General features: G+C 37.7%; 1 protein-coding gene across 4 annotated transcripts in view; it reads right to left on the bottom strand.

Annotated features, from left to right (window-relative positions):
• Window positions 1-21,145, bottom strand: part of LOC138424570 (uncharacterized) — a 404,438-nt gene that overhangs the window by 212,259 nt on the left and 171,034 nt on the right. For 2 of the 4 annotated variants that reach the window (XR_011250868.1, XM_070289414.1), the window contains one exon: window positions 4,701-5,035. The exons of 1 other annotated variant lie outside the window; for it this stretch is intronic. The gene's annotated coding sequence lies outside the window, so the exon portion shown is untranslated. Of the gene's footprint in view, window positions 1-4,700; window positions 5,036-21,145 lie in introns of those variants that run through there. One more of the 4 variants, XR_011250869.1, reaches the window with a different exon arrangement.

The raw sequence follows: 21,145 nt of genomic DNA, 5'->3' as shown, positions 1-21,145 counted from the left end.
GCCGTCTATGGGGTCGCACAGAGTTGGACACAACTGAAGCGACTTAGCAGCAGCAGCAGCAGAGGGAAGAGCCCAGAGGAGGAAATGGCAACGCACTCCAGGATTCTTGCCTGGGGAGAATCCCATAGACAGAGGAGCCTGGTGGGCTACAGTCCATGGGGTCACAAAGAGTCAGACGTGACTTCACAACTGAACACACAGGCAGAGGGGAGAGCCCAGGAGAAAGGATCATCTGCATGGCTGAAAGAACAGCAGACCTTACAAGGAACACTAAAGCAGAAGAACGTGAGTCATCAGTGCCCATCAGATGCCCTGTTATTATTCATGAACAGTGCTGAGCCTTCCTGGAAATCATCACACAGAATTTCAGTGACTGCTGGTGGTCCTCCAAGAATAAGTGACAGGCAAGGTTGTCATTCCTCATGAGACCCTCTTCTAACCCTAGGCTAGGGTGGCCAGTGGTCTCCAAGTTTATCTTACAGTACCCAAAATGTATATATATATTATTTATAGGCAAATGTGTATAAATAATAGGAAGAATTTATTGATAGTGTTGAGATGTGGCAAAACTCTCCTGGGAACTTTGTGTCTGGGACTTCTAAAAATTTTCTATGTAGTATCTACCAGATTTAAGCCTAAGACAAGGGAGCTATGAAGCAAATATTCAAAATTGTTTTGTTACCAACTGTTGGCAGAGAATATTTCATTGACTGTGCCATCACTGATGTGGTATTAGCCCAACAGAAACTCATATTAGCAAATAAAAGACACAAACATTCTAACTTAGGATCTACATCCTAGAGAATTCAGATGTTTAACATCAAAAGAGGATGTGTTCTTATTTTTGTCTGAGAGAAGTTTCCAATAAAAGGAGATTAAAACTTGTTTCTGAGAAGAATACCCTCAAAGTTTCCTCTAGCTTTACAAACTCCATACAAAAAAGCACAGGGAGGGAGGGGTTTTGCCAGCCTGCACCCAGGAGGAGCCCCATGCATGCCTCTTTCCAAGTTCCATGTGCATGTCATTCTGCTACAAGGCACTAAGAGGCTGAAGCTTATCTCCTTCAAAGTGCTTTCTCAGCTGATATTGCCAGTGTTGCTGATGATTTTTCCTCTAGTCCTACATACACAAATTGACTGTTCTCTTTGTTAGAAGCGTCTCTGGATTCATTCCTGGAGATCTCCTGCCCTCTCTATTTGGTTTGCCATATGTGTTAAGTAAAACCCCTGCTATTTTACTTTGATAAGATTCAAGTGTTCCTCCCATGCAGGAAAGGAAAGCCTCTTGTATGACAAGATGAATAGGAAAGAGCAGAGACTGGTTGCATATAATCAAAGCTCACACAAACCCCAAGCAAAATGAGGCTGAAAATATCCCTTTTAACTGATCCAAAGTCAAATTCAGTTATAGGTTCAGGGCAGCTGAAAATCCCAAATCATAAACCAAGGGTCTTCTCAATGCACTCTTCCACCAGCATGAACCTAAATATAAGTAGTTGTTTAGAGTGTATTTTCTTCTTTTGTTAAGATGTAGGCCAGTGGTTCCTTTAATTCGGTGTCAGTCTCTTATTGAAGTAGAACAAGGCAAGGAAAAATTAGAATACGGAGTCAAATGACTTGACTTCAAGTCTAGAAACTTTCAGTTCATAGCTCTGTGACTGAAGATAATTTGGTTCATCTTTCTGAACCCCAGGTTCTGCTTCTGCAAACTAGAGAAATCACTACCCGTTGTACTGCCTTCGCAATATTGCTGTGAGGCACTAATGAAGAAAGGGTATGTGAGTGCTATGCATTCTAGAACCCTCTGTAAATGTTGTTATTGGCTAGTCTGTGAGGGATACAAAAATATACAAGTCACGGCCCAGACTCTCAAGGAACTTTAAGTGGAAAATCAGAAGTATGTACAGTATGATCACTGCCCAGGGAGCCCAAAGGACTCAGAAACTAGGGAATGTGGGAAGGATATGAAAAACAAGGCAGTGAGGTCCATCCTGAGTGATGTGTGGCATTGCAGAGAGATAGGGAGAAAATGCCTCAGCAGAAGGAGCAGCGTGACCAGAGGTGCTCAGGCTTGTGCTTGAGGAATCACAGGGAGATCTTGGGGCAGGAGCAGAGGTGCTCGGGATGGAGGGGCAAGGCCACCAGGAGAATTCTATAACTGGAGAACCCTGGGAAATGTGAGATATCTTAACATGAGTATAAACATAAGCCATAGGTCCTGATGTCCCAGCACAGAGCTTGAGCTTGAACTGGGGTGAAGGTTAATAAAGCATTGAATTTTAACTAAGTAAAGTGTCTTGTCCTTACTTTAAAACTTTCCCACATGCAGATTCCCTCACACAAAGCTGATCCAAAGTTGTGCTTTCTTTATTCCCCATTAATTAGAGAGAAGGAGCCTTCTCAACTAATATCCCACTGGATTACTGTGCTTTCTTTACATCCTTCACCAGGTTCAAGCTGAGGAAAGTTTATACTTTAGGGAAAGCCCAAGGTGAACTGTAAATATTTCAGAAGTCACAGTCTATTATCTTTTCTGCAGCTTCTAAACAATACATGCTAGTTAATTTCCCCAGCCTACACAGGCCCTTTGGTACTGAGTATTCCTGCGACCAAGTGAGGCTTTGCAGTTGTCTTGCAGCTGAGGGGCGAACTGCGCCATGCTCTGTGATAAGTTATATTTTTCTTGCACCCACATCTCACTTTCTTACACATCTGTGTGCAGAACTGTACCTCCCCCCAACCACGATACACATACAATTTTACTCTGAACCCATCTCCCATACTACAGAATCACCGGGTTCCATTCCTCGTTCCTCTTTGTAGTGTCATCATGGGGAAATTGACTATCAAATGTTAACTTAAAGTTATTAGTATAAAACCTGAAGCAAGGTGTTACTTGTGTATGTTTTAGAGACATCTTCCTCACTCCTTTCAGAATTGTTTTCCTTCTCCAACACCCTCTATTTACTGTCCCTCAAATATTTTGGTCTGACTTTCTAGTTCTCCCATAGAGAGCGCTTTAATGTTTTCATGTAAAGAAATACTTACAAACTCTAGGGTCAATGATTTTTCTCCCCAGCTTGTTAAAAGATGCCCTGTGTGGTTCTTCTGATTATTGTATAATGACTTATACTAAACATATTTTAAGTTCTCAAGTATTTTATTGAGCAATGTTTAAAATCCTAAGTAATAATTTTATTAAACAGTGAGAACATTGGCTTAGACTAAAAACTAGCAAAACTACAAATTTCCCAAGCTTTGTTGGTTTCATGTGTTACTTGTGGTAAATGAAGATTTGAAAAAAGCAATAATTACATTTAGGTTTATAAGTCACATAAAATATTGTAAGAATAAGAATTTTAAAATCATAATTTAAATTTTTTAATCTTTAAATTGAATATTCAGGAGATTATTTTTTATAATAGCCAGGACATGGAAACAACCTAGATGTCCATCAGCAGATGAATGGATAAGAAAGCTGTGGTACATATACACAATGGAGTATTACTCAGCCGTTAAAAAGAATTCATTTGAATCAGTTCTGATGAGATGGATGAAACTGGAGCCGATTATACAGAGTGAAGTAAGCCAGAAAGAAAAACACCAATACAGTATACTAACACATATATATGGAATTTAGGAAGATGGCAATGACGACCCTGTATGCAAGACAGGGAAAGAGACACAGATGTGTATAACGGACTTTTGGACTCAGAGGGAGAGGGAGAGGGTGGGATGATTTGGGAGAATGACATTCTAACATGTATACTATCATGTGAATTGAATCGCCTGTCTATGTCTGACGCAGGATGCAGCATGCTTGGGGCTGGTGCATGGGGATGACCCAGAAAGATGTTATGGGGAGGGAGGTGGGAGGGGGGTTCATGTTTGGGAATGCATGTAAGAATTAAAGATTTTAAAATTAAAAAAAAAAAATTCTTTCATAGCCTATAATCTTTACTCGCATGAATGTTATTTCCAGAGATATAGATACATGTAATAAATTCAATAAAAAAATTATAATATCACATAAAAAACTTTCAAGTATTTGAAATAATATGTTCAGGATTTTATTTCCACTATCACATACAATGAAATTACTATAGAATTCAGATATCCAACACTGTCCACGCCTTTGCCCTCCAAAATGACTCAATTCAAAGAGGAAAAAAGGTCCAAACATCAAAATAGCTATTTGTCACCAAATGAAAGATTTTTCTTATCAACCTTTCAATTGACAAAATCAATTAACATCAAAGATTTGGCATTTTAGTCACTTAAAATGAAGAAAAAATAATTATATTGATTAATGAAACACCCTCTGTGACTTGATTGACAGAGGCTATCCTAAAATATTTTCATTGTTCTTAGAGATGAGAAGTCTCAGTGTGTGAGTCCTGTTTTCCATGGCATAGGATGCAATAATAGTTAAGAGTGGAATGCTGTAAATAATGACATTTAGTTTAACAGATCTAGATCAAAGAGCAAAGAAAAAATCCAAGAAAGAAGCATTCTGGCTGAAACTACTTTCTGCCAAACAACACGAGAAGCATGTTTTCAAAAGAAACGCTTAACACCTCTAGATTAGAAGCTGCATGAGGGCAATAATTGATTCTATCTTATTCATTACTGAGTTTCCTAGAAAAGTGCCTGACACACTTGATGATCAGTAAATGATGAATGAGTCAATGAAAGAAATAATTAGATGAATGAAGTAACTTTATTGCTGAGACATATGTGAAGAAAACATAAGAAAGTGAGAAACTATAGTGAGATAAACCAGATGATTTAATATATTTATTAGAATTCATATACTTTATTCATTTAACAGTTATCTGTTAAACTCCTATTATATTCCATGTCCTTGTAGTTATTTAATTCCTAAGTTGTGATGGACTCTTTTGTGACCCCACAGACTGTAGCTCGCCAGGTTCCTCTGTCCATGGGATTTCCAAGGCAAGAATATTGGAGTATGTTGCCATTTCTTCCTCCAATTTCATGTCCTGCCATGCACTAATGATAGTAATCCTCACAGTCTAAAGAAAAAGATAGAGACACAAACGTTTAATCACATGCAGTCCAGCGAGTTGTAGAGTTGGACACAACTTAGCAACTCAGCAACAACAAAAACAACAACAAATGTGAGAAGTACCATGATTGGGGTTTGTAAAATAATCAGTGAGAATGTGACTGAACGAAGTGTTAATTCTACCTAGAAAGAGAGGTCAGAGAATGTTTTCCAGAAAAGGTGACATTTGATTTAGGGTAGAAAGATGAGCAATTAGGTAATTTGAACGAACATAAGAAAAATGTTCTTGTGGGTAAAAGGAAGAACACAGGCAAAGCCCATAACACATAAGAAAACATTGAGAATTATAATATTGCTTGACAATAGCACACCTGAGGTGGTTATTGGGCCCAGAAATACAGGCAAGAGACTGAGTGTAAAGAGCATAATAGGCAGTGCTATTCCATGTATACCAGATCTGTGGGCAGTGGGGAGCCTTCAAAGGATATTAGGCAAAGAAGATATGTGTGAACTGAGTTTTTAAACAGTACTTTCCAGTTTTGGAAAACTGGCTCACAGCAGACCAAACTTTTTGTCAAGAACTAGAAAAGATAGATTTAACATTTTAAAAAACTTTGTGAACAGACTGTAGAGCTACCGAATTACCAGGACTTGAAGAACCAGTGTCAGAAAGAAGGGAAACTGTTGAGGTAAACACAATGTTCTACATTTCTTTTTCCCTCAAGGAACTTGCAGTTCATAAATATCTTGGGTGGAGAGAGAAAAACAGATGCTGAAAGACAAATAAATTAAGCATAGCTTTCAGGAATCTTATTGTGTTGGAGAGACAAAAATTGGAGTTCAGGGATACCAAGGCAGTTAAGATTTGAGGGATCAAGATTCTGGAGAGAAGGGAATGGCAGAGAGGTGAAAATAATTGTATCTTATCAAGGTTATTTGATGATTCACAAGATGGGTAGGTAGAGAATTTTAAAAACTAAGCAGAAACATGGCCCTAAATTTAAAACACAAATCTAAGAGATTTTTGAAGATAACAGAGTAGAAAGTCTACCTGACCTTGGGTTTAGGGATAATGTTTTCAGATGTGATACCAAAAAATCATGATTTATGAAAGTGATCAGCTGGACTTCACTGAAATTATTAACTTTACTCTGTGAAAGACACAGTTAAGAAAATGAAAAAACAAGCAAAGATTAGGAGAAGACACTCACAAAACATATATTTTATAAAGGACTGATACCCAAAATACACAAACAACTCTTAAAATTCTATAATAAAAAAACAAACTACCTAGTTTTAAAATGACTGAAACTCAGTCCTATCAAATCAATCATTCAATAGGTTAAAGTTACACGCTTCTGATTCCTGCTAAATGCTAAAGAAAATTTTCTGGAGGAAGATAAGTTCATCTATAGCCTCTACAATTTATCATACCCAACTCAGTCAAAAATTATCTCATATAGCAAGGATAAAAACAAAAGGCAAAAACAGAAAAGTAAAAACAAAGCTATAGGTAATCTGGAATTTAAAATAACTGAAAAGAAATGACTATTTTATCAGTGATATGGAATCAACTTTTAAAAGAATCAAGTAGGTACTTTAGACCTTAAAACTTAGCTGAAGAGAAAATTAGAGATCTAAAATATAAATTAGCAAAAAAGTGTGCAACTTGAAGTAGTATGACTACTAGAAAATATAGAGAAAAGGAGTCATATGAGGCTTACTGAATATATTTAATATACATGTAATTGTAACCCAAGAAGAATGTGTGAGAAGATAATAGCTGAGGGAAACCATTCTGTGCTCATGGATTGAAAGAATTAACATTGTTACAATGTCTGTACTACTTAAAGCAATCTATAGATTCAGTGCAATTCCTATCAAAATACCAGTGGCATTTGTAACAGAACTAGAACAAGTAATCCTAAAATTAGTATGTGACCACAAAAGATCCTGAATAGACAAAGTAATCTTGAAAAAGAAGGATAAAGTTGGAGATATCAAGTGCCCTTATTTCAAACTATATTACAAAGCTATAATAGTCAAACAGTATGGCACTGGCAAGAAAGACATAGAGATCAATGGAAAAAATAGAGAGTCCAGAAATAAGCCCACACATATATGGTCAGTTTATTTATTATAAATAAGCCAAGAATATACAGTGGGGAAAAGATAGTTTCTTCAACAAATGGTATTGGAAAACTGGACAACTACAAGCAGAAGATTGAAATTGACCACTTTCTTACACACACACAAAAATAAAATGAAAATTGATTAAAGAGATAAATATAAAACCCCCAAATCATTAAAGTCCTAAAAGAAATAGCTAGTAAACTCTTTGACATCAGTCCTAATATTATTTCCTTGGATCTCTCTTCAGAGCTAGGGCAAGAAAAGCAAAAATCAACATCAAACTAAAAATAATCTGTACAACAAAAGAAACAATCAACAAAAGGAAAAGGTAAACTACTCAATGAGAGAAAATATTTGCAAATGATATAGATCTCAAAAGGGTTAATATCCAAAATATATAAAGGACATATACAACTCAATAGCAAACAAACGATCTAATTTTTAAATGAACAGAATCCTTGAATAGATATTTTTCAAAGAAGACATACAAATGATACATAGATGCTTAAAAGGATGCTCAACATTGTTAATCATCAGGAAAATGCATATCAAACCCACAATGAGATATCACCTCATATCTGTCAGAATGGTTATCATCAAAAAGACAACAAGAAGTGGTATGGACCTAACAGAAACAGAAGATATTAAGAGGTGGCAAGAATACACAGAACTATACAAAAAAGATCTTCATGATCCAGATACCCACGGTGGTGTGATCACTCACCTAAAGCCAGACATCCTGAAATGTGAAGTCAAGTGGACCTTAGGAAGCATCACAACAAACAAAGCTATTGGAGGTGGAGGAATTCCAGTTGTTCAAATCCTAAAAGATGATGCTGTTAAAGTGTTGCAGTCTATATGCCAGCAAATTTGGAAAACTCAGCAGTGGCCACAGGACTGGAAAAGGTCAGTTTTCATTCCAAAGAAAGGCAATGCCAAGCAATGTTCAAACTACCACACAACTGCAGTAATCTCACATGCTAGCAAAGTAATGCTCAAAATTCTCCAAGCAGGGCTTCAACAGTACGTGAACTGTCAACTTCCAGATGTTCAAGCTGGATTTAGAAAAGGCAGAGGAACCAGAGATCAAATTGCCAACACCCATTGGATCATAGAAAAAAACAAGAGAATTCCAGAAGTATATCTACTTCTGCTTTATTGAATATGCCAAAGCCTTTGACTGTGTGAATCACAACAAACTGTGGAAAATTTTGAAAAAGATGGGAATACCAGACCACCTTACCTGCCTCCTTATCTGTGTGGAGGTCAAGAAGAAACAGTTAGAACTGGACATGAAATAACGAACTGATTCAAAACTGGGAAAGGAGTACATCAAGGCTGTATATTGTCACCCTGCATATTTAACTTAAATGCAGAGTACATCATGCAAAATGCCAGACTGGATGAAGCACAAGCTGGAATGAAGTTTGCCAGGAGAGATATCAATAACCTCAGATATGCAGATGGCAACACCCTTATGGCAGAAAATGGAGAGGAACTAAAGAGCCTCTTGATGAAAGTGAAAGAAGAGAGTGAAAAAGCTGGCTTAAAACTCAGCATTCAGAAAACCAAAATCATGGCATCTGGTCCCATCACTTCATGACATATAGATGGGGAAACAATGGAAACAGTGAGAGACTTTATTTTCCTGGGCTCCAAAATCACTGCAGACAGTGACTGAAGCCACGAAATTAAAAGAACTTGCTCCTTGGAAGAAAAGCTATGACCAACCTAGACAGCATATTTAAAGCAGAGATGTTACTTTGCTGACAAAAGTCCATCTAGTTAAAGCTATGTTTTTTCCAGTAGTCATGTACGGTTGTGAGAGTTGGACCATAAAGAAAGTTGAGTGCAGAAGAATTGATGCTTTTGAACTGTAGTGTTAGAGAAGACTCTTGAGAGTCCCTTGGACTGCAGGAAGATCAAACCAGTCAATCTGAAAGGAAATCAGTCCTGAATAATCATTGGAAGGACTGATGATGAAGCTGAAACTCCAATAACTTTGGCCACATGATGGGAAGGGCTGACTCATTAGAAGAGACACTGATGCTGGGAAAGACTGAAGGCAGGAGGAGAAGGGGATGACAGAGAATGAGAGGGTTAGATGGCATCATCGACTCAATGGACATGAATCTGAGCAAGTTCCAGGAGTTGGCAATGGACAGGGAAGCCTGCCATGCTGCAGTCTATGGGGTCACAAAGAGTCTGACATGACCGAGTGACCAAACTGACTGGCTGACTAAACCAGTGTTGGAGAGGATGTGGGGAAAAGGGAAACTTAATGCACTGTTGGTAGCAATGAAAATTGATAAAGCCACTATGAAAAACAGTATGGAGATTTCTCAAAAATTTAAAAATAAAACTACCAAAAAGTGACACAAATGAACTTATATATAAAACAGAAATAGACTCTATCAGCAAAAAAGAATATATATATAATATTTAACTTAATCACTTTGCCCTACACCTGAAATAAATATGATATTGTAAATCAACTATAATTTTTAAAAAGTAGAATTACCATACTGTCCAACCATTCTACTTTTAGTATTTAAGAAAACAAAAATACTAATTCGAAAAGAAATATACTCCCCTATGTTCACTGTAGCATCATTACAATAGCCAAGATATGGAAGTGACCTAAGTGTATACACACACACAAACATACACCCACTGGACTACTATTCATCTACAAAAAAAAAAAAAAACAAAAACACACACAAAAAAACACTATGAAATCTTGCATTTACAGTAACACAAATGGGTCTACAGGGTATTATGCTAAGTGAAATAAGTCAGACAGAGAGGGACAAATACCTTGTGATTTTGTTTATATGTGGAATCTAAAAAAACAAAAACAAAACTCAACAGACTCATAGACACAGAGTCTATCTATCTATAGATCCAGATGTCCTTGAATCAAAGGTCAGAAATTACTTAAATAAGAAACAAAATATAAACAATAAGAAAAATAAATTGAGCTTCATAAAAAGCTGAAATTTTTGCTCTCAGATGACACTGTTAGAAAAATGCAAAAGCAGCTCAGACTTGGAGAATGTATCTGCAAAACTCACACCTGATAAAGAGCTTATATTTGGAATACATTAAGAAAAAAACTCTTACAATGCCATAATAATGAGAAATAACCCAATTTTTTAAATGGGCAAACGACTTGAACAGATACGTTAACCAAGAAGATATACTAATGGCAAATAAACACATGAAAAGATTCTCGGCTTCATTAGTCATTAGGGAAATGAATTTAAAATCACAATGATGTGCTACTACATACTCACTAGAATGTTAAAAATTTAAGATTGAAAATGTGAGGTGTGAGCAAGGATATAAAATAACTGGAGCTCTCATATACTGCTGATAGGAGAACAAAATTGTACAGCCATTTTGGAGAGTAGTTTGGCAGTTTCTTAGAAATTTAAACGTAACAGGTACCATATAACTCAACAATTACATTCCTGTGTTTTTTTTTACCCAAGAGGGATAAAAGCATATGTTCATTTTTTTGAAAAGGAAAAAAAAACTTGCAGGTGAAAGTCATAGCAATTTCATTCATAATAGCCAAAACTCAGAAATAATCCAAATGTCTATCAGTTGGTATATGGATACATAAATTATTGTATATAAAATAATAAATAAAATAAACTAATGATACACATATTATAGTTTTTAATTAATTATTCATACATAGCAATACAAAAAGGGAACATACCATTGATACATACAATAACATGGATGACTCTCAAAAGCATTATGCTAAGTGAAAGAAGGCAGATACTAGACTATATATGATATGATTCTATAAAAATGAAATCCTACAAAAGGCAAAGTTAAGGAACAGAAAGGAGATCAATGGTTGCTAGGGAGTGGGGTTGTAAGCAGAGGCTTGACTACAGAAAGACACAAGGGAAATGGAAATGTTTTATATTGTGATCATTGTAGTGGTTACACAAATTCACACATCTGTCAAATTTTACTAAATTACATACTTAAAATTGGTGAATTTTATTCACCAATTCATCTCATAAACATTGCTGAAAAAGCTGAAATACAATTAAAATAAATAAGACCAAAACTGAAATTATTTATCACTATCAAACCCCACATTAAAAGAAATATATTAAAAAAGTTCTTTAGAAAAAAGGAGAGTTCTTCACACACACAAAAATATGATACCATATTAGAATCACACAAGATAAGATAGGTTAATGGAGTTAAAGCATTCTAAGATCTTTTCTTTTTCAGGAAATGTAAAAAATATAATTTGTGTTAAAATTTATAAGTTGAGGACACATGTTGCAATTTTAAGATAGGCTCCAAAAAAAAATCTCTAATAAAAGACAACACAGAAAAATGAGCAATACATTTGGAACAAACACTTTAAAAAAGGGTATATAAATGACCAACAAGTGTATAAAAAATGGTCAGCTTTGTGAATCATCAGAGGAATACCAATTATAAACACAGTGAGAGACAACTACATACTTGCCTACCAAAATGGCTCAAATGTAAACAACAAAGACCGAAGGTTGGCAAAGCCATAAAGTAAATGAAACTTTCCTACACTGCTGGCTGGCAGTGTAAATTAGGGAAAGTGGTTGACAGCAGGGACAAAAGCTAAGCATATACACAGTTTATGAATCAACAAGTCCACTCTAACAAAATATACATTCAACAGAAATGTGAACATAAAGTCAATATCACAGAACTTTAGTCATAATAGAAAAAAACCCACAATGAACTAAATGCTTATAAACAGAAGAAAGGATAAAATGCGATATATGCACAAAGTGGAATACTATACAGCAAAGAAAATAAGCTACAACTGCATGCATCAACTTTCATGAATCTTACAAAAATAATGTTGAGTGAAAAACACCAGACATAGACATAAAGGGGCACACATTGTTCAGCTGTATAGCTGTATAAGGTTCAAGCACAGGCACCAATCAGTGTTGTCAGAAGTTGGGATAGTAGTTATATTTAGGGAGGCACGGGTTGGTTTTAACCTGGAAGAGGCATAAAAGGTGATGCCTAGGGGTTGGCAATGCTGTGTTTCTTATTCTGTGTTGTGGTTACTGGAATATATTAACTTTGTGAGAATTAATCAATGTAATAAACACTGTTGGTGTCCCACACAGATCCCCTTTATTCAGTGTATCCTTTGCTCAGCTGCTATTTGTGCTTGCTGCTACTGCTAAGTCGCTTCAGTCGTGTCCAACTCTGTGCGACCCCGGAGACGGCAGCCCACCAGGCTCCCCCGTCCCTGGGATTCTCCAGGCAAGAACACTGGAGTGGGTTGCCATTTCCTTTTCCAATGCATGAAAGTGAAAAGTGAGTGAAGTCGCTCAGTCTTGTCTGACTCTTAGCGACCCCAGGGACTGCAGCCCACCAGGCTCCTCCGTCCATGGGATTTTCCAGGCAAGAGTACTGGAGTGGGGTGCCATTGCCTTCTCCCATTTGTGCTTAGTCAGCTGCTATAAGTGACAGTTACTAACAGCTCACAGCTGTACCCTCATTCTGAGAATTAAAAGAAGTGGCTTCCCTTGAAAATAATCCCAAGTTTGTAATTTCATATCAGGGTGAATGGCAGCCAAAGGTTGAATGATATGAAAGTGTAAAAGGCCAAGTCCCTTGGGATCACAATGAGGCTATGTTTTAGCTGTATCTGCCTCCCTATCTTGGTAGACAATTACCCATAAGTTCTTTAAATTCCTGCAGATCTTGTGAACCAGATGTACTGACGGCCTTTTTTGTACATGATCCTTACAAGGATGTCTGTACAGTAATTATCCTTGAAAGGTAAAAATAGCATCTTCCTGGAATAAAGGGAAGGTTTGTTTACTGTCCAGTATAATAAACTGCCAGTACAAGAGATGCAAGAGATACAGTTTGGATCCCTGGGTCGGGAAGATCCCCTGGAGGAGGAAATGGCAACCCATTCCAGTTGCAGTTCTTGCCTGGAGAATCCTATGGACAGAGGAGCCTGGTGGACTACAGTCAATGGTGTATCAAAGAGTCAGACACAGCTGAGTGTCTGAGCATATGCACACACACATGTAAATATAATATCTCCTTTCAGATCAAAGTTCAGACAGGTGGTCGTTGTTGTTTTTCAGTTGCTAAGTTATGTTGTATCTGCGACCCCGTGGACTGCAGCACACCAGGCTCCTGTCTTCCACTACCTCTGTTTGCTCAAATTCATATCCTTGGGATCCCTGAGGCTATCTAGTCATCTTAATCCTTGTCACCCCCTTTTTCTTTTACCTTCTGTATTTCCCAGCATCAGGGTCTTTTCCAGTGAGTCAGTTCTTCAAATCAGGTGGCCAAAGTATTGGAGCTTCAGCTTCAGCATCAGTCCTTCCAATGAATACTCAGGGTTGATTTCCTTTTAGGACTGACTGGTCTGATGTCCTTACAGTCCACAGGACTGTCAAGAGTCTTCCCCAGCACCACAATTCAAAAGCATCAATTCTTCAGTGCTCAGCCTTCTTTATGGTTCAACTCTCACATCTGTACATGACTACCAGAAAAACTACAGCTTTGACATACGGACCTTTGTTGGTGAAGTGATGTCTCTGCTTTTTAACATCCTGACTAGATTTGTCTAAGCTTTCTTCCAAGGAGCAAGCGTCTTTTAATTTCATGGCTGCAGTCACTGTCGGTGGTGACTTTGGAGCCCAAAAATGTAAAATCTGTCACCACTTCCACTTTTTCTCTTGTCTTTGCCATGAAGTGATGTGACTAGATGCCATGATCTTAGTTTTTCTGAATGTTGACTTTCACGCCAGCTTTTCTGCTCTCTTCTTTCACTTTCATCAATTAGTTGCTCTTTAGTTCCTCTTTGCTTTCTGCCATTAGAGTGGTATCATCTGCATATCTGAGGTGGTTGATATCTTCCCCGGCAATCTTAATTCCAGTTTGTGATTCATCCAGCCTTGTATTTTGCATGATGTACTCTGCATATAAATAATCAGGGTGACAATATACAGCATAGGGTGACAATATACAGCATAGTGGTACTCCTTTCCCAATTTTGAGTCAGACAATTGTTCCATGTTGGATTCTAGCTGTTGATTCTTGACCTGCATACAGATTTCTCAGGAGGCAGGTAAGGTGGTCTGGTATTCCCATCTCTTTAAGAATTTTCCAGTTTGTTGTGATCCACATAGTCAAAGGCTTTAGCATAGTCAATGAACTAGCTGTTTTTTCTGGCACTCCTTTGCTTTCTCCATGATCCAAGGAATGTTGGTAATTTGATCTCTGGTTCCTCTGCCTCTTCAAAACCAAGCTTGTACATCTGGAAGTTCTCAGTTTATGTACTGATAAAGTCTAGCTTGAAGCATTCTGAGCATTACCTTGCTAGCATGTAAAATGAGTACAATTACTCAGTAGTTTGAACATTCTTTGGCATTGCCTTTCCTTGGGATTGAAATGAAAACTGACTTTTTCCAGTCCTGTGGGCACTGCTAACTTTTCCAAATTTGCTGACATACTGAGTGCAGCACTTCAAGAGCATCATCTTTTAGGATTTGAAATAGCTCAGTTGGAATTCTGTCACCTTCACTAGCTTTATTAACAGTAATGCTTCCTAAGGCCCACGTCATTCTCCAGGATGTCTGGCTCTATGTGAATGAGCATACCATCATGGTCATCTGGGTCATTAGGATCTTTCTTGTATAGCTCTTCTGTGTATTCTTGTTATCTCTTCTTAATCTCTTCTGACTCTGTTGGGTCCTTACCATTTCTGTTCTTTGTCGTGTCCATCCTTTCAAGAAATATTCCTTTGATATCTCCAACTTTTTTGAAGAGATTGCTAGTCTTTCCCATTCTATTGTTTTCCTTTATTTCTTTGCATTATTCATTGAAGAAGGCTTTCTTATCTCCCCTTGCTATTCTCTGGAAATCTGCATTCAGTTGGTATATCTTTCCCTTCCTCCCTTGCCTTTTGCTTTTCTTCTTTCCTCAGCTATTTGTAAAGCCTCCTCAGACAACCACTTTGCCTTCTTGCATTTCATTTTCTTTGGGGTGGTTTTGGTCACTGCCTGCTGTACAATGTTACTAAGCTCCTCTGTCCATAGTTCTTCAGGCACTCTGTCTACCACATTTAATCTCTTGAATCTATTCATTACCTCCACTATATAATAATAAGTGATTTGATTTAGATCATACCTGAACAGCCTAGTGCTTTTCCCTACCTTCTTCAGTTTAAACCTGAATTTTGCAATAAGGAGCTCATGATCTGAGCCACTGTCAGCTCCAGGTCTTATTTTCACTGACTTTATAGAGTTTCTCCATCTTTGAATGCAAAGAACATAATCAATCTGATTTCAATATTGACTATCTGGTGATGTCCATGTGTAAAGTTGTCCCTTGTGTTGATGGAAAAGGTTGTGTGCTATGACCAGCATGTTCTCTTGACAAAACTCTGTTAGCCTTTGCCCTGCTTCATTTTGTACTGCAAGGCCAAACTTGCCTGTTATTCCAGGTATCTCTTGACTTCCTACTTTTGCATTCCAGTACCCTGTGATGAAAAGGACATCTTATTTTGGTGTTAGTTCTGAAAGGTGTTGCAGGTCTTCACAGAACTGGTCAATTTCAGCTTCTTCAGCATCAGTGGTTGGGGATTAGACTTGTATTACTGTGATGTTGAATGGTTTTCCTTGGAAACAAGCTGAGATTATTCTGTAATTTTTGAGATTGCACCCAAGTACTGCATTTCAGATACTCTTATTGACTATGAGGGCTACTCTGTTTCTTCTAAGGGATTCTTGCCAACAGTAATAGATATAATGGTCATCTGAATTAAATTCACCCATTCCTGTCCATTTTAGTTCACTGATGCCTAAGATGCTGATGTTCACTTTTGACATCTCCTGCTTGACCATGTCCAGTTTACCTTAATTCATGGACCTAACATTCTAGGTTCTATGCAATATTGTTCTTTACAGCACTGGACTTTTCTTTCACTACCAGACACATCTACAACTTGTGTCACTCCCGCTTTGGCTCAGCCACTTCATTCTTACTGGAGCTATTAGTAATTGCCCTCTGCTCCTCCCTAGTAGCATATTGGACACCTTCTGACCCGGGGGGGTGGGGGTGCTCATCTTCCAGAGTCAGACAGGTTACTGCCCATTATAAAAGATTCAGTTTCCCTAAAGTTGGCTTCCTATCCTGCAACAAACCACTACCTGTGCAGCATTACCTGATCCTATTTGTGTCATCTTATGGGAATTATGGCTCAGAGAACCAGCTGCTACTCTGGCTGCTACTATTGCTGTCAGTAATTTATCACCTTTATCCCTGACCTGAGAGTTTGCTGGCATCCATGACACTGAGACAGGCTAATTTGTTAGCTAGCAGATAAGGCAAAATCTCAGAGCCTTCCCAGCTCTTTACAGCTTCTGCCACTTCTACTTTACTTGTTCTCTTACAAGTTTCATCTGAATGTATACCCTCAAAAAACCACATACATTAAAAACTCCCATCTCGGATTCTGCTTCTGGGAAGCCTATTTTAAAACAATACAGTTTTAAATACAATAGACTTATGATTTGTAGACAATACGGTAGACTTATGAATTGTGCACTTTTCTATATGTACTCTATACTTCTACTTTTGAAAAGCTTATATAAACATATTTTAAATCATAAACACAGAAAATAGTTTGCATAAATATATAAATATAAACTAGTGTTTAGAGCATGAATTAGTGTAGGGGGAGATTGGAGCTAAAAAGTCCAGTTGAAAGTCTATTACTAGAGAAAAAAAAGGATTACCAGATGATAATCACCCTAAAAAATTAAAACCGATTCTTAGAGTCTAGGTTAGAGAAAACAAAAATCTGACTGAGGGCAGTCGTACATCATTAAAAGGGGAGGATTCAAAAGATATTTAAATGGTAGGATGCAAGTTGATACACAAAATATTTAACAGCTTGTAGACATGGATGCTGGCCCATCATCATGAATACCAGCCAAAAACAACTGCTCTGGTAGAACTGGTACCTGCAGGCAGAACATCAGCAGGTCTGAGAGGATCAATGGGGCTTAACAAGCAGCTGAACTGAGTGAGAAATGAGTTGAGATGCCTCCAAAGTTTTCAACTTGGTGACACGGATAATAATATTGCCTTTAACTAATATGGGTAACATCATTTCTATTTACCTAAACTCAATTATTTGATTCTCAAACGAATGACTTCCAAATCTCTCCAGCTCCTCTGAAAATCAAAATTATCTGAATATCTTATTACACACAGTTTAGAATAAGATGTGTTTTTCATTTAAAAATATTTTTTAAATCACACCAATTAGAAGCCATAAAGAAAGGAATGTAGACCAATAAAGTAAGCCAGTTTGACAGATGATGTATCACTTTTAATCACACAGCACATGCGGCTGCCAATTGCTATTTTTTTCTGTTAAGGCGCACTTTACAAATCATTTGACTCTTTCACAGATCTTCCTAAGGTAGCATAAAAGCAGCTGGATTTTATGGAGTGAGACTCTGAACTGCTAATTCACAGTCTTTGCCATATATCCCCTTTTAATGCAAACAGCTTGGAATTAACTCTCCTTAAACGATTAAGAACCTATGGCTTTCCATCTTCCCTTCCCCATAATTACCAGTATCTTTTAAAGAGGAAAGTGTGTTTTCTGTTCATTAATGGTAATACTACCTAGGAAGACCAATCAGTAAGTCCATGATTCGCCAGTCACTGTAGAAGTCAAATTACCCTCTACCAGGACAAAATCAATTAACACCACTAGGGATGTCATTATTGTCACATTATGTCACCCGATAGTCTCCAGGGCCTATAAGTGATTTAATTTTTTTTTTTTTTTACTGCTATGATTCCTGTTGGTGGCGGGGTTTGGGGGGAAGGAATAAACTTCACATTAACAAGGGAGATTTCAATTACAGGGTAATTAATTTTACAACATAGAAAAATGAAGCTACTGTTTTAGATCTTTGGGAGAAAATAAACACACGGGTAACTCTGAGGCCTAAGTGATTTCTTGTACTGGACTATATTTTAAAGGTTTGCTTAAACAAAAACCATACTGGATGAAGTCATGAGGCACGTTTCTCAGTGCAGAGTAAGACAAGAGCTGGAAATTTATCAAATCATGGCAAGCTACACAGCAGTCAGAAGTCCAAGAGGCCGAAGTTGTGATTTCTTTTCTAATAAAATCAATTTGTTTCCCATCATGAAAAATAACAAATACAGTTCTAGTTCTGTGAAGTTAGACACTCATGTCAGAAAAGAGCATGAATAAGTGTCTGGCAGGACTAGAACTCATTTGAGAAGGCTGGAACTCTGCTTTGAATTGCAGTGGGCATGTCACAAGCAGGGTGTCCAGTAGTCTGCACCCTTAGAACTATGCCAGTTGCTTAGTCTGAGGGGTTGTTGGCTCAGTAGCCAAGAAAACCACATTTTATATCATCCTCTTCTGACAGTTGTCTTTTTCTTCCCCATTTCCTTAACTTCTCATCACCAGCAGTGAATATTAAATGGGATCTGAGTTCAGTTTGTTTTTATTATTGTAGTTGCTGTCAGAAAGGAATACGAAATCCCCAAGTAAATTAAGTAGAATGCTTTTAAATGGCTGGCTTCCCTTTTAAAAAGTAGACCCAACTTCTGTATTTTGGCCTCCATCAGGGGGTATTTAATTAAGTCTATTCTGTCTAACATGATCTGATGTCATTGTACAAGGATATGTTCTTTGTTAGCAGCACTCTTAGTTTCAGACTCCTCTGTGTATTTGAAACCATGGTAACAGAGCAGTAAGCTAAAGCCAATGAGATAATGAGATATTCTCATTGTAATTGTGTTTCATGAGGGCACAAGATCCCACGGGTGGTATCTGACTGTCTTACAACTGCTAACAGAATTTAAGAAGCAGACATATATTAGCATGATACCGTTTTCCATAACAGCCATGTAAACATTTGTGACATGGCATTTTTAGCTGTTTCCAGCACATGAAAGTATGTAATGTGCATTTATGTCACAAAAAGCCACACAATTAATGAATATCAATATTTAAAAATCCTTAGAACTTCAAGGAACTTCAGATTTGAAATGCACCAAGCAGGCTGTGGGGATGCTGTTTTGCATTATAATTATGAGCTGGGCTATGTTTTATGAGGGGAGGGATCCATCAAAGCAAAGAAAAAGAGACCGGCTAGCCCTTCTTTACCTCCCAACCAACCCATATGCACCTCCTAAAGGAGGGACAAAACTAACCCTAAGCAGGGTTCCCTGTGTTTTTATGAGGAAAGCCAAGTAGGGGATTTCTAAAAGCATTTTACCTTTTAAAGAGAAAGTAAGAAAAAAAAAACATTTGGAGAATATAACCAAAATATTTACAAGGTTTCTTGTCGTCTGAACTAAAATCTGAAAGGAGAACACCTCACTTCTAGTTTCTTCTCTTCTGTCACTGTTTGAAGTTTCCCCACAGTTTTCATTTGAGTTGCAGATTTTATGCACAAGTCACCGAATCCATGTTCTCCATCCTGATGAGGTTGCCCTAACAGGCATTGTGTCTTTTAATAAATAATTTAAAACCAAAAAAAGAGAAAGCACAATATAGAATGATCAGTTGATTTAAGCAGGGCTAAGCCTTAACAGTCTTCATGTCACCAGGGCCTCCCACAAGGAGCCCTGCTTTAGAAAAGAACTGACCTGAGAATGTGCGTTTTGTTAGTTTTGTGACACTGGTGGCTCATGGGACGGAGACGACCCAGTCACTGGGACTTTCTAGACAAGGAATATGCTTGCTTTCCCCTTCACAGACAAGGGGTGTCACTTTTTGGTTTTCAGTATGTACTGCCGCCATTTCTAAAATGTTTTGGCATAGGGAGTTAAGCGGTATGAAAATCATTTTAATAGAGGAAGGGAAGCTGGTTTTCTTGAAAGTCATTCAAGTGCCTACAGTGTTGGGGGGAAGAGTTCTCTTTTAATCTGTCAGTAGTGCCACATTCATCTTTGAACGTCACTTACAGACAGGCAGTTTTTTCTTCTCCTGCTGTGTGCATATATGTGTGTGTGTGTGAGGCACGTGTGTAGCTGGGAATGAAATCCATGCTGTAAGTGGTTACACAGACAGAACGTGTCACAATGTTGGAGAATATGGTCTTCGTCTCTGTGAGATAAGGATGGCCTCATCACTCATGGCTGCTGCAGCAGAACTAACCCAGAAGTGGGTAATGAGGCCACCTCTACTGAGGGGAGATAACTTCTGTATCTAAGCTGTCATGACCTATTAGGTCCACACTGTCTGTTCTTGGATGTGTCTCCCAGCCAGCCCTTTGGACTGTACAGTCATTTTCATTATTATTTCTACATCTGAAAGGGAGAGACCTTGCTTTCTTTAAAACCCCTCCCTTTGTTCCTGAAAAATAGGAAATGGTTGTCAGGTTTGGAAAAGCACCCTCTGGGCACCATGTTGAAATGTTCAGTGAAGGCTAGAATTGACATTTGCAAGAGTTTGTTTAAAAATGGTTTAAATTACTGTGAAATGGCTTTACTTGTGATAGCTTTGAAATGGGCTACTGCATTTTAATACAGATGGGCTTTATATGAATTTCTTAGTTAGCTTATACACTATTCCTAGTTTTAGAGGATGAGACAAAAAAATAAGAGAATATGTTTTACAGATTTTGGAATCACAAAGGTGTTGCTTATAAGACAGATTTTTGTAACATACTTTCTTCAATTTCAAGTCTTTTAACACCATAATTTAGCCTGAGAATAGCAGATGTCCACAGAAGTTGATTCTGTTTTGTTTAACTGATAGCCAGAGGCTTGCATTGATTTTTTTTTCCCCCTTAACATCCCTTGCTTTCTACCCTGACTGGAGTCAACACTTCTAGGTTTAAAAAAAAAAAAGTGGGAGGGGAGTGAGGAAGGAGATGTGCGTGGGGGTGAAGGTACAATGTTTACTTTTTACTGAGTAGAA

The sequence above is a fragment of the Ovis canadensis genome, chromosome 1 (genome assembly GCF_042477335.2).
Source record: "Ovis canadensis isolate MfBH-ARS-UI-01 breed Bighorn chromosome 1, ARS-UI_OviCan_v2, whole genome shotgun sequence".
Classification (NCBI taxonomy): domain Eukaryota; kingdom Metazoa; phylum Chordata; class Mammalia; order Artiodactyla; family Bovidae; genus Ovis; species Ovis canadensis.
Note: the sequence above shows the minus strand (reverse complement) of the source record. Positions and strands in the feature narration are given on the sequence as shown.